The sequence below is a fragment of the Bison bison genome, unplaced genomic scaffold (genome assembly GCF_000754665.1).
Source record: "Bison bison bison isolate TAMUID 2011002044 unplaced genomic scaffold, Bison_UMD1.0 scf7180017864201, whole genome shotgun sequence".
In the NCBI taxonomy this organism is placed as follows: Eukaryota; Metazoa; Chordata; class Mammalia; order Artiodactyla; family Bovidae; genus Bison; species Bison bison.
The window spans coordinates 2,284,683-2,296,011 of NW_011494773.1; positions in this window are offsets into that span (position 1 = coordinate 2,284,683).

An 11,329-nucleotide genomic window follows, 5' to 3' on the forward strand; every position below is an offset into this window, starting at 1 on the left:
GCTCACGGTAATTGTGTCTGAATCTCTCTGATCTTACTTCACCTCATTCATGAGGGTAGAGAAAAAAAAATCCTAAATTTGAATCTCATTTTCTGTTCTCTTTATTCATAATACAACAAGCAGATTTTTCACTGACCAGAGATGGTTTGCCATCCCTTTGAATTAATTGTTCTTAGTGACCAGTTGGATGCACCCAGGGACCTGAGAGAATAATCTGCAAGATCTGCTATGAATCATGAGGATGCATGCTGCATATTATATTTTATGGTGTCTTTTATAGCCACTGAAGTAAATATAAATGTCCTTTTTGTTCAAGGTAATGGTTACTTGCTTTTCACTTTTGGTTTAATGGTTGGCTTCCTGCTGCCTTGGGATCTAAAACATCAGCATGTTGCCAGAACAGTTATCCAGAGAGCTGAGAGGCCGAGACAGTTTGGGGTACAGGGCAGTTTGAAAATAGAGGGCTTGATGTGTGAGTGCCTGCCACATGTGAGAGAATATGCTGGACCCTTTGTAAGTAAGTTGCGTCATTGATTTGTCTCATCAACTCTATGAGGGCGAAGGGTCATTAGCCTCATCTCATGGAGGTGGGAACTGAGGCTCAGAGAGATTTAGTCATTTGCTTGAAGTCGCACAGTTGCTGAATGAGGGTCCCTGCTTTGCTGTTTATTCCACAATGCTGGCCGTGTGAATTACGCCTGCTCCTTGGGCTGTCATATGCGCCTGAATAGTGACTCTAACACTGACTTCAGAGGAAGTTGGATTTTCAGTGGACTGGGCGCAGTGGGTGGGTAAAGGAGACCAAAAGCCCTGGAAAAGTCAGACTGAGTCCTGCATGTTCCTCAGGCCTAAGATAGGGTGGCCTTGCACCCCTGTGCTGCTGCAATGCGATTCTGATGTAGACGACCTGGAGTGAGTGCAGCCTCTCTTCCCTTAAGGACGCAGTTTTCCCGTGAGCCTGCTCTCACTTCAGATACTCACTGCAGGCTTGGGGTCCCCAGCCCATGTGTACTTTTGACCAGCTGACTACAAATTTGGGGGTTTCTACCACCTGCTACCCCCCAGACTTGATAATTTGCTAGAATGACTTACAGAGCTCAGGAAGGCACTACACTTGAGATCAGGCAAATGAAGAGACACTCAGGGTGAGGTCTGGGGGGTCCTGTGTGTTGAGCTTCTGGGTTCTTGCCATGGAAGGACCCTCTTGGCACAGAGATGCATCACTGAGCTTCATTGTCCACAGTTTTTATCAGGGTTTCGTTGTATTAGCACAATTTATTGAATCATTAGCCAGATGACTGAATAAAATCTCCAGACCCTCTTTCCTCCACCCCCCCCCCCATCACTAAGAAAGTCCAAGGATTGGGACTTCCCTGGCAGTCCAGTGGCTAAGATTCCAGGCTCTCGGGGGCCTGGGTTCGTTTCCTGGTTAGGGAACTGGATCCACAACTAAAGATCCACATGTTGCAACTAAGACCCAGTGCAGCCAAATGAAGAGAGAAAGAAGGTCCAGGGATTGAGAGGTCATCTTCCAGGAGCAACCAAGGGACAAAGACCAGACAGGTTCTTCATCATATAAGTATACCTCTGGTGTCATCTCGTCCTGTGTACTTGGCCTGAGGTGCATCTTTATCAGCTGACTGCTGGCCTGTAACTTCTCCTCCTCCGGGTGGAGCCGTGTCTGGAAGGAGAGCTCTAGGAGCTCCCATCATCTCTGTTCTGCAGTTCAGAGAGCACCCATGTGAGCTCTTATGCCAGATCTCTGCCCTGCTCCCTTCTCTGTCCTGCAGAACTTGCTATATGTTGATTGGGGTTTGGTGCTTCGAGTAAAATCCTGTGACTTTCTTCCCCCAGCAGTAGCGATGTGTCAGGAAGTCAGCATCAGCTTACTTCGAAGGGTGCTTTTTCTTTTAATCCTTGGATCCTAGGCCTATGTAGGTGTTGGCTTCTCTGATTTGGGCAAGATGGCTATAGTTCCGCTCCCCTCTTCTCGTCCCCGTGAGGAGAATTCCAGCTCAGTGGCCCGTTTGGCCTCTCAAATATGTGCCCAGCTCATAGGAAGTGCAGATGTCCTGGTTTGTAGTTCAGTTCAGTTGCTTAGTTGTGTTCGACTCTGTGCGACCCCATGGACTACAGCACGCCAGGCTTCCCTGTCCATCACCAGCTCCCAGAGCTTACTCAAACTCATGTCCATCAAGTCAGTGATGCCATCCAACCATCTCCTCCTCTGCTGTCCCCTTCTCCTCCCGCCTTCAACCTTGCCCAGCATCAGGGTCTTTTCTAGTGAGTCAGTTCTTCACATCAGGTTGCCAAAGTATTGGAGTTTCAGCTTCAGCATCAGTCCTTCCAATGAATATTCATGACTGATTTCCTTTAGGATGGACTGGTTGGATCTCCTTGCAGTCCAAGGGACTCTCAAGAGTCTTCTCCAACACCACAGTTCAAAAGCATCAATTCTTTGGCGCTCAGCTTTCTTTATAGTCCAACTCTCACATCCATACATGACCACTGGAAAAATCATAGCCTTGACTAGACAGACCTTTGTTGGCAAAGTAATGTCTCTATTTGCAGTAGGTGCTCAATAAGCATGCGAAAGTTAGACTCTCAGGTTACTTCGCTATTTTCAGGGATGTTGAAACCTGTGTATTTATAAAAAAAAGTCTCACATGCCACTCTCTTTCCCCTGGGAAGGCTGCCTTGTTTGATTGTCAGGTTAATTTCTGCAGTGTTCCAAGCCCACTGCCAGGACTGGGGATGGTCACTCTCAGGATAATTGGCTTAGAGACCACTGCTCCCCCTGCCCCCCAGAGCTGTAAGGCTATGAGGTTGCTGACTTCTAGTGACATCTCAGAAAATGAAGGTGGCTTCAGGAGACACAGATCCTCAGGGACAGTGCTTGGGAGGTTTGGGACTACCCTCCGTGTAAACAGACCGTAAATCAAGACAGTCATGAAGATCCACCTCTTAAACGCCAGAGGACGGATAAAGACTTAAGAAAAAGCACAAATTGCTTCAGTCACTTAATTGACAATATTACCTCCATCTCCCCACTAGACGTTTGTGATAGTGAGCTATCAGTTGTATGATTTCTAATATTTTAGCATTCAGTTACTTTAGTATTGAACCCTTTTGTTTTACACTAGCTGGCTTCCTTGGTGGCTCAGCTGGTAAAGAATCTGCCTGCAGTGCAGGAGACCTAGGTTCGATCCCTGGGTTGGGAAGATCCCCTGGAGATGGGAATGGCAATCCACTCCAGTATTCTTGCCTAGGGAATCCCATGGGCAGAGGTGCCTGGCAGCCTACAGTCCATGGGGTCACAAAGAGTCAGACACGACTGAGTGACTAACACACTCTGTGTAAGCAGAGGTGAGAAGGAGGGGATGGGGCCTTGCCCAGGGACACCTGGGGCTTCAGTGATCTTAGGATGTGGTCTGGCAGAGCTCAGGTCTGAGTCAGGAACTGGTGTCTGCTGAGATCTGAGTAGACAGGGTGAGCAAAGTCGCAGAGAGTTCCTGGAAGCCTGGCCTGCTGGTTTGCCAGGCTGAGTTGGGTGGGGGTGGACGGCGGGGGGCTGTATTTAATGAGAGACCTTGAATGCCAAGTGATCTGGTGCCACTGTGGTTTGCAACTGGCCAAGGGGGACTGGGGAGGCCCCATCTCCTAAGCCTTGGAGGTGAAAGTGTTCATCGCTCAGTCGTGTCTGACTCCTCTCGCCTTGGTGGACTGTAGTCCACCAGGCTCCTGTGTTCATGGGATTCTCCAGGCAGGAATACTGGAGTGGGTTGCCATTCCCTTCTCCAGGGGATTTTCCCAATCCAGGGATCCAACCCAGGTCTCCTGCATCACAGGCAGATTGTTTACATCTGAGCCACCAGGGAAGCCCCTCCTAAGCCTTATATCTGCAAACTTTCATAAAAACTCATTTGTTCAGAAAGCCTCTGCACTCACCTCCTTCCCTCCCTGCCTGTATCCTTCCTTCCTGTGAAGTGGAGCCTATTCCAAAGCTGCTCTCTGCTTTTCCAAAGGGAGGGCAAGGTCAGCTCTCAGCAGAGGAAATATTAACCCTTGGGCTGTGATGTCTGTTCTGCAGCCAGGGCCGCCCAGCCTGGTTTGCTTGACTTCTCCGAGGGTGGCCTCAGCCAGCTCCCTTCTTGGCCAGGTCACTGTGCCCCTGGCCAGCCCTGCTGGGGACAGAAAACATTCTTTTCTACCCAGTTATGCTTTTGGCTTAATTGACTCTTTAGCAAAGAGCCTCCAATGTTTCTTCCTGATTTTTCTCATTCCCATGTATAAAGGGAAGGCCATGCTGGTGAAGTGGTGAGGTGATGGGTACCAATAACCCTGTGATCCCCAACATTTCAGCTCCCACTTCCTCATCCCTTCTCCCTGAGCAGTGCTTTTCAAACTTCTCTGTTTAAATAAATAACCGGGGCTCATGTTGAAACACAGATTCTGCTCCTGTGGGTCTGCGTGGCGCCTGAGATTCTGCATTTCTAACCAGCTCCCAGGCTGTGCTGACGCTGTGCATCTGAGGACCATGCTTTGAGCCACCAGGTTCTGATCAGCGGTTCTGAAGGTATGGTCCCGGGACTGGCAGCATCAGTGTAACCAGGGAGCTGTTTAGACAGGCAAATCTCAGACCCCACTCCAGACGTGCCAAAGCAGAGACTCTGGGGCGGGACCCAGCGGTCTGTTCTACTAAACCCTCCAGGGAGTTCTGACGCACATGCTCACGGCTGAAGTCTCTGGTCTGTGGTTCTTAGCTCAACCTGCACATCCGGATCACGGGGAGAGTGCTGAATGCCCAAGATCCTGATTAAATTGCTTTGAATGAGGGTCGGGCATTTGAAACAGTTTTCTAAAAGCCTTTTTATTTTGAAATAACTTTAGGTTTACAGTAGAGTTGTAAAGATAGTACCCAGAAGGTCCCCATGTAGCCTTCACCTGGCTCTTGCTAATGTTAATACCTTACATAACCACAGTACCTTTATTAACACTCCGCATTAACCTTAGCACAATACCATCAACTGAACTATTCTGATCTTGCTCAAGTACTCTCCATGTCCCAGGATCCAGTCTAGGATGAGGTTTACATTCAGTAGTCACATCTCCTTAGTCCCTGCTCTGGGATACTTCCTTAAATGTCCCATGTTTTTCACAACCATGACACTTTGGAAGAGCAGTGGTCGGATAATTTTTTAAATTAATTAATTTATTTTAATTGGAGGCTAATTACTTTACAATATTGTAGTGGTTCCCGCCATGCATTGACATGAATCACCCACAGGTGTACATGTGTCCCCCATCCTGAACCCCCCTCCAACCTCCCTCCCCATCCCATCCCTCAGGGTCATCCCAGTGCACCAGCCCTGAGCACCCTGTCTCATGCATCGAACCTGGACTGGTGATCTATTTCATACATGGTAATATGCATGATTCAATGCTATTCTCTCAAATCATCTCACCCTCTCCTTCTGCAGAGTCCAAAAGTCTGTTCTTTATATCTGTGTCTCTTTGGCTGTCTCGCATATAGTGTCATCGTTACCATCTTCCTAAATTCCATATATACGCGTTAACATACTGTGTTGGTGTTTTTCTTTCTGACTTGTAGATTGTCAAGTTTAGCTGGACATTTTCTTGTGATGAGAATGAGGTTATGGGTTTGAGGAAGAAAATCACAAAGGAGGAGTGCCCCCTCATCATGCCACATCTGGAAAACATCACATCATCAGGGGAGATGTGCTGACTTTTTTCTTTAAACCTCTGCGGCCAGGGCAGGGAGCCTGCATTAGGCTGTACCTTCCAGGTGTCTTCTGGAGAAAGAAAAAGATTGTAACTTATGAAAGTCTCCACAGGTGGGTGTTAGCCAGAGCCTCTTTAAGACTAAGTGGGGGGGGTCCTGACTGTTTCCAAATTAAAAGGCTCCCAGGAACCCGCCCCTCCCCCCCACCAAATATGCAGATACACCAACACAAGGTAAGAGAAATGGCTGGGTACTTTGAATTTTACCACATGGTAGCTCTGTAAGTGGACACACAAATGTAGTGACAAATGGATGTAACATCAGAAACAGGACACCTCCCTGGAAAGACAGGCCTGGCCCTAGTGATTTCATTTCAAGTGCGTTTGCAGTTCTAGAAATGGAAGTCACTACGGTAGGTTGGCAAGAAGCCCTCTGGTCAGTCACCACTGAGTGGTGTCCTCTGCATCAGCCTGGCCTGGCAGCCACCTCCCAGTGCCCTGTGGAGAAGACAAGAGTCTCTCGAAGGGTAGTGGCCGACTGTGTCAAGTCCGCAACTGACTGCCCGAGCCACGAACGATGGAAGCGATGGTGACCTTCTCTTGGTGAGTAATGACAGACAGGGAAGGCTGGAGAGTGGCGTGCCAGCAGCGTGGCTTGCCTCCCTCCAAGGTAACACTGGGTGGGACATGAAGTCCTTCCGGGCTGATGAATTGGGTCAGGGGCTCCGGCTATGCCCTCAGGGTTTCCAGGTCTGTGTGTAGGTGGTGGATCTCCTTCCCTGGTCCCTGGGTGCTTGCTCCCTTTCATGCCAAATATAAGTATATTCACATCAGAGTATCTACAAACATCTGTTGACAGTGGCTGCTGCCATCACAGAGGTTATGCCCTCCAGCTCAAGAGCCTGGACTCTGCAGCTGGCCTGAGTTCAGATTCTGTTCTGTGGGATCTTGGACAAGTAACACAACTTTTCTGGGCTTCAGTTCCTAGATTTGAATAGTGGGGATAATACATACCTCCTAGGGGTCATTGAGAGGATGAAGTTAGGTAATATATTCAGTGTACTGGCAGAAGTGCTTAGGGAAGAGAAGCCATATTAAGTGCTCAATAAATGTCATTTGTTTTTATGATCAGCCCCAGTGGCAGACCCTGTTCTCTACCCCTTTTCTCAACCTTGCCCTCTACTTGAGAGGCTGAAAGAGTGAGGTCTTGGTTTCCCAGCTTCTGCAGCACGTGACATGGCCAGTGAAGAGGAATCTTTTGGAGGGATTTTGGGAAATTTTTTTCTTTAGATATTGATAAGGGTATAGTTTGTTAGTATTGCCCCTTTCTTTTCATTCCAGCAGGGGAGACTGGTGTGTGGTTTTGATGTCTGGAACTTTAGCAGCAATTCTGTGGTCTTGAGATGGTAAGCAGAACGTGATGTTTTATTTGGGCATGTAGTCTCCTCTGCTGGATGCTGGGTAGTGCCCCTTTCAGGCACATGGCGATCTTATGAAGGCGAGGGACCACTCTTATCCCCTTTATACAGGTAAGTAAACGGAGGCACAGAAGGTTTAGGTTGCTTGCTGGAGGCACACAAGCAGTGACCGATATAACCAGGCTTTGAGCTGAGGTAATCTGTAGCCAGAGCTTGGGTTCTCAGCTCCTGCCTTTCCATTCTTCTCTGCTGAAGTGGCTGCATCCATCGAGCCTGCTAGAGGTTGGGCCCATCCTGCCTTCCTGCAGCCTCCTCAGTCTGGAGCTAGTGAGCTTCTGCATAGGTGGGCTTCTGTGCTTCCTGCAATGGGTGCAGCTGGGCAGTGGCACCCCAGGAGGAGTCATTTCTCTGCAGAGGGTGGGCCTGTGTGGCCCAGAGCTCACTCAGCCAGTGAGGTGTCGCAGCAGGCCTCTTAGGCAACTCTGGGTTCTGGGATGAACCCCCTTCTAGGGAAATCCCTTGAAGGGCAGTTGACATTGATGGAGTTCAATTTTGCCCTGGAGTAAGTAGAAATATGGGCTTCCCAGGTCGCTCAGTGGTAAAGAACCTGCATGCCCATGCAGGAGATGTGGGTTCAATCCCTAGGTTGGGAAGGTCCCCTGGAGGAAGGCATGGCAACTCACTCCAGTATTCTTGCCCAGAGAATCTCATGGACAGAGGAGCCTGGTGGGCTTCAGTCCATGGAGTCGCAAAGAGTAGGATACAACTTAGCAACTAAGCACACTCACACAAACAAGTAGGAACATTGAGGAAGTTCTGCCTTTGTCACTTCTTCCTCTCCCCCTCCCTCACCCCCAGGTGTGCAGGGAAGAGTGATAAGACTGCCAGGGAATTGAGGAAAGAACCCGTAAACATTCTGGATGTTAGGAGTTTGTTATAAAGGAATTCTGACTTATAACAGTTTATGTTCATAATAATCAGATGGCACGATGTATCCAGAGTAGGATCTGGTCTCTTTCATACCTTTGTCCTGGACCATATTCTCCAGACAGGGGCAAGTGTTGCCTCCACTGGGCCGGGCAGCTGGAGGTCAGAATCATCCTAATTCTGTTATCACTGGGCAGGTTGCTTTGGTCTCCGAGCCTCTGCTTCCCCTGCTGTGAAATGGGGTGGTTGTCCACAGGTTACCCTTCTTGGAGGGCTGTGATGGATGTGAATAGAGAGTGCCAGTGAAAGTGATGGGAAAAGCAACACTAAGAAATGAACAAATAACACAGAGTGTAAGTGAACAGTTTATCCAGTATTCCTTGCAGCTTTAACAGAACTCCCTTCTCCTACAGTGACACCCATTTCTGCAAGCATGCAATCTAGAATCTCCCATAAGCCTTGGGAATAGACAGATGGCCATCTCTCTGGCCACAGACATTAGTTCCAGTATGGATTCATGACTCCAAGAGCATTCCTGTGACTTTCAGCTAATACTATGAAGTATGACTATCTCTCTACAGGTTGCTAAGCTCCAGTGACTATCTTGTGTGTCTCTCTTTTGAACTTCAGGCTTCCCTGACAGCTCAGTTGGTAAAGAATCCGCCTGCAATGCAGTAGATGCTGGTTCGATTCCTGGGTCAGGAAGATCCGCTGGAGAAGGGATAGGCTACCCACTACAGTATTCTTGGGCTTCTCTGGTGGCTCAGCTGGTAAAGGATCTGCCTACAATGTCGTAGACCTGGGTTCGATCCCTGGGGTTGGGAAGATCCCCTGGAGAAGGGAAAGGCCACATACTCCAGTATTCTGGCCTGGAGAATTCCATGGACTGTCCATGGGGTCACAAAGAGTCAGACACAACTGAGCGACTTACACTTTTGAATTCCTGGATCTTGCTATTCCTACAGGCCAGGTCCACCCTTGGCTTTTCATGACATGAGACAATACATCTGCCTCTCCCTTTTTTGTATGTTACTTGAAGTTGAGTATCTTGAAATTGAGTAACCAAAAGCACCCTCATCGTTGCAGCTATTATCTTTAAGGGCCCTGGACCCATGATTGGAAGGTGTGGAGAGCCCAGAGGAAGTCTGGAGGAGAACAATAGAGATGTCTATAGGGATAGAAAATAAAGAGATGATTATAGACTGGACACTGTCCAGAGAGCTGAGTAAGAGAAAACAGTTAAATTACAGTAAGGTCTTCTTGTTCCTGCTGTTGTTGAGACAATGCGAGTAAGGGCTTCTGATTGGTTGCTTTATATGTCATTTTCTGGTCAAAACCAACACAAAGGCCATGCCATTCTGGCTGGATGGATACACTTTCTGTAATTGTCATGGCTATTTTCTGATGATCCATAGGGTATTTAGAAACTGGCTATTTGGCTGAAATAGGCTTAATTTCCCTTATCGATTCTGCTAGTTGCTGCCCACACAGGTTACCCCCCCAAGAGAGCTGGCAGGAGCTCTCTCTTTAATCACAGTATTAGCTTGAAAGAGACATCCTGGGAGTATTTAAGATAAGGACAGTCTCGTGGAGGTGTTTCCCATTGGCCTGAGAGCTGAGCTGGCCAGTTCACAGAGCCCGTGTCTAACCAGGGACACATCTGGGGACTGGGACTGTGTGTGTAGAGGCTTTTCTGCTTTTCTCTCTTCTGCTATTCCTGTATCACACCCTGGTTGAGTGAGGTGAACACGCACGTGAGGGTTGTCACCTCTCTCTGCCTGTCTGGGTGGTGAGATTCCTGAACAGGCTGAGCTTGACATTTTATAGAATAACCAAGTTCACCTCATCTCTATGGTCTTGCTCTGGGTGTTCTCTACCTCTCTCAACTCTTCCTTATATTCAAAGCAAAGTCCTTTGCTTTCTATCTTCATGACATCTCTCAAGTCCTGCCTTCTGCAGGGAGCTTCCTGAGACGGCTGCCCTAGTTGAGTTGCCTTCTCCTCCTCCCAGTTCTCCTGATGCTGCTCCCGCCATCTGCATTCAACTGTCCACCTGCCCTGTGCAGCCCTTGGAGGGCAAGGAGCGCTTCTTTGTCTCTTGCATGCTCTTTGACATCAGGACACATGGTTGGCCTTTCATTGGTCACCATGTGGCCACTTACACATGCCTCAATTCGTGTATGTCACATGCATTCCTTCGACACCCTTTTATTGGGAAGGGGAGTGGAGAGATAAAATGAATCAGACATGCTGCCTGCCTTTAAGGAACTAGGATGTCTTTCACAAGAGCACCTGACTTTAAGGAGGATGTACTTGCTGGTGGGGGCAGGGGTGAGCCCAAAGTCTATGGTCTGGAAGGAGAGAAAAAGATTTCAGCAATTCTTGGGGCAGCTCCGCCTGGAAGCAAAATTTGATGAGACCATCTCTGTGTTTCTCTTTGGGGCCAGTATGTCCCCAAATTTCGTGTTTACCGAAGGGTCTGCACTCACTGCCTTAGTGGATAATGCCACTGGCAGTCACCCAGGCCTAAGAGCCAGGAGTCAGTCTTTGAAGTCAGGCTCTTGACCTTCTTAGAAATGCCCCATAAACTCTACCTTCCTGTATGTCTTTTATCCACCAGCTCTTCTCTCGCTTGCTACCACCAGCATCCTGGTTCAGATCTTATCTCCTCGTTAGTCTCCTTTACTCCCTTCATGTCCCACTAAACTGGCTACTGCTCAATATACCTAAAACCAACTGGCCCATAGTCACATGACCAAAAACCTGTTTGCCCGAAGATCAGTTCTCCCAAAGACAAGTTTACCTCAAATTAAGTATTTTTGAATGTTTTCAGAGTCACTTAACCTTCCTATTATTTCTTGCTTCCCCCCTCACTTTAAATATTTAAAAAACCAATTCATGCACAGGTATTTGACTTAATTTTATATTTCTCATGAGTATTTTTTTAACAGGCAGTTTTAAATAATTGTTTTGTATTCCTAAAGCTATCTTCTCCTAGAATACCTACTTTCATTAACTTTAAAAATAACCAATATTTAGCCATTTTTCCCTAAAGACATTTTCCTTCAAATATAGCTGTCCTAGCGAAAAAAAATATTCAAGACATTAATTACAATCAATCGCTATGCACTGTGTTACCTTGATCTCATAACTAAAGTGAAAGTGAAAGTTGCTCAGTCGTGTCCGACCTCTTTGCTAATTCTCCAGCCCGAAATACTGGAGTGGGTAACCTTTCCCTTCTCC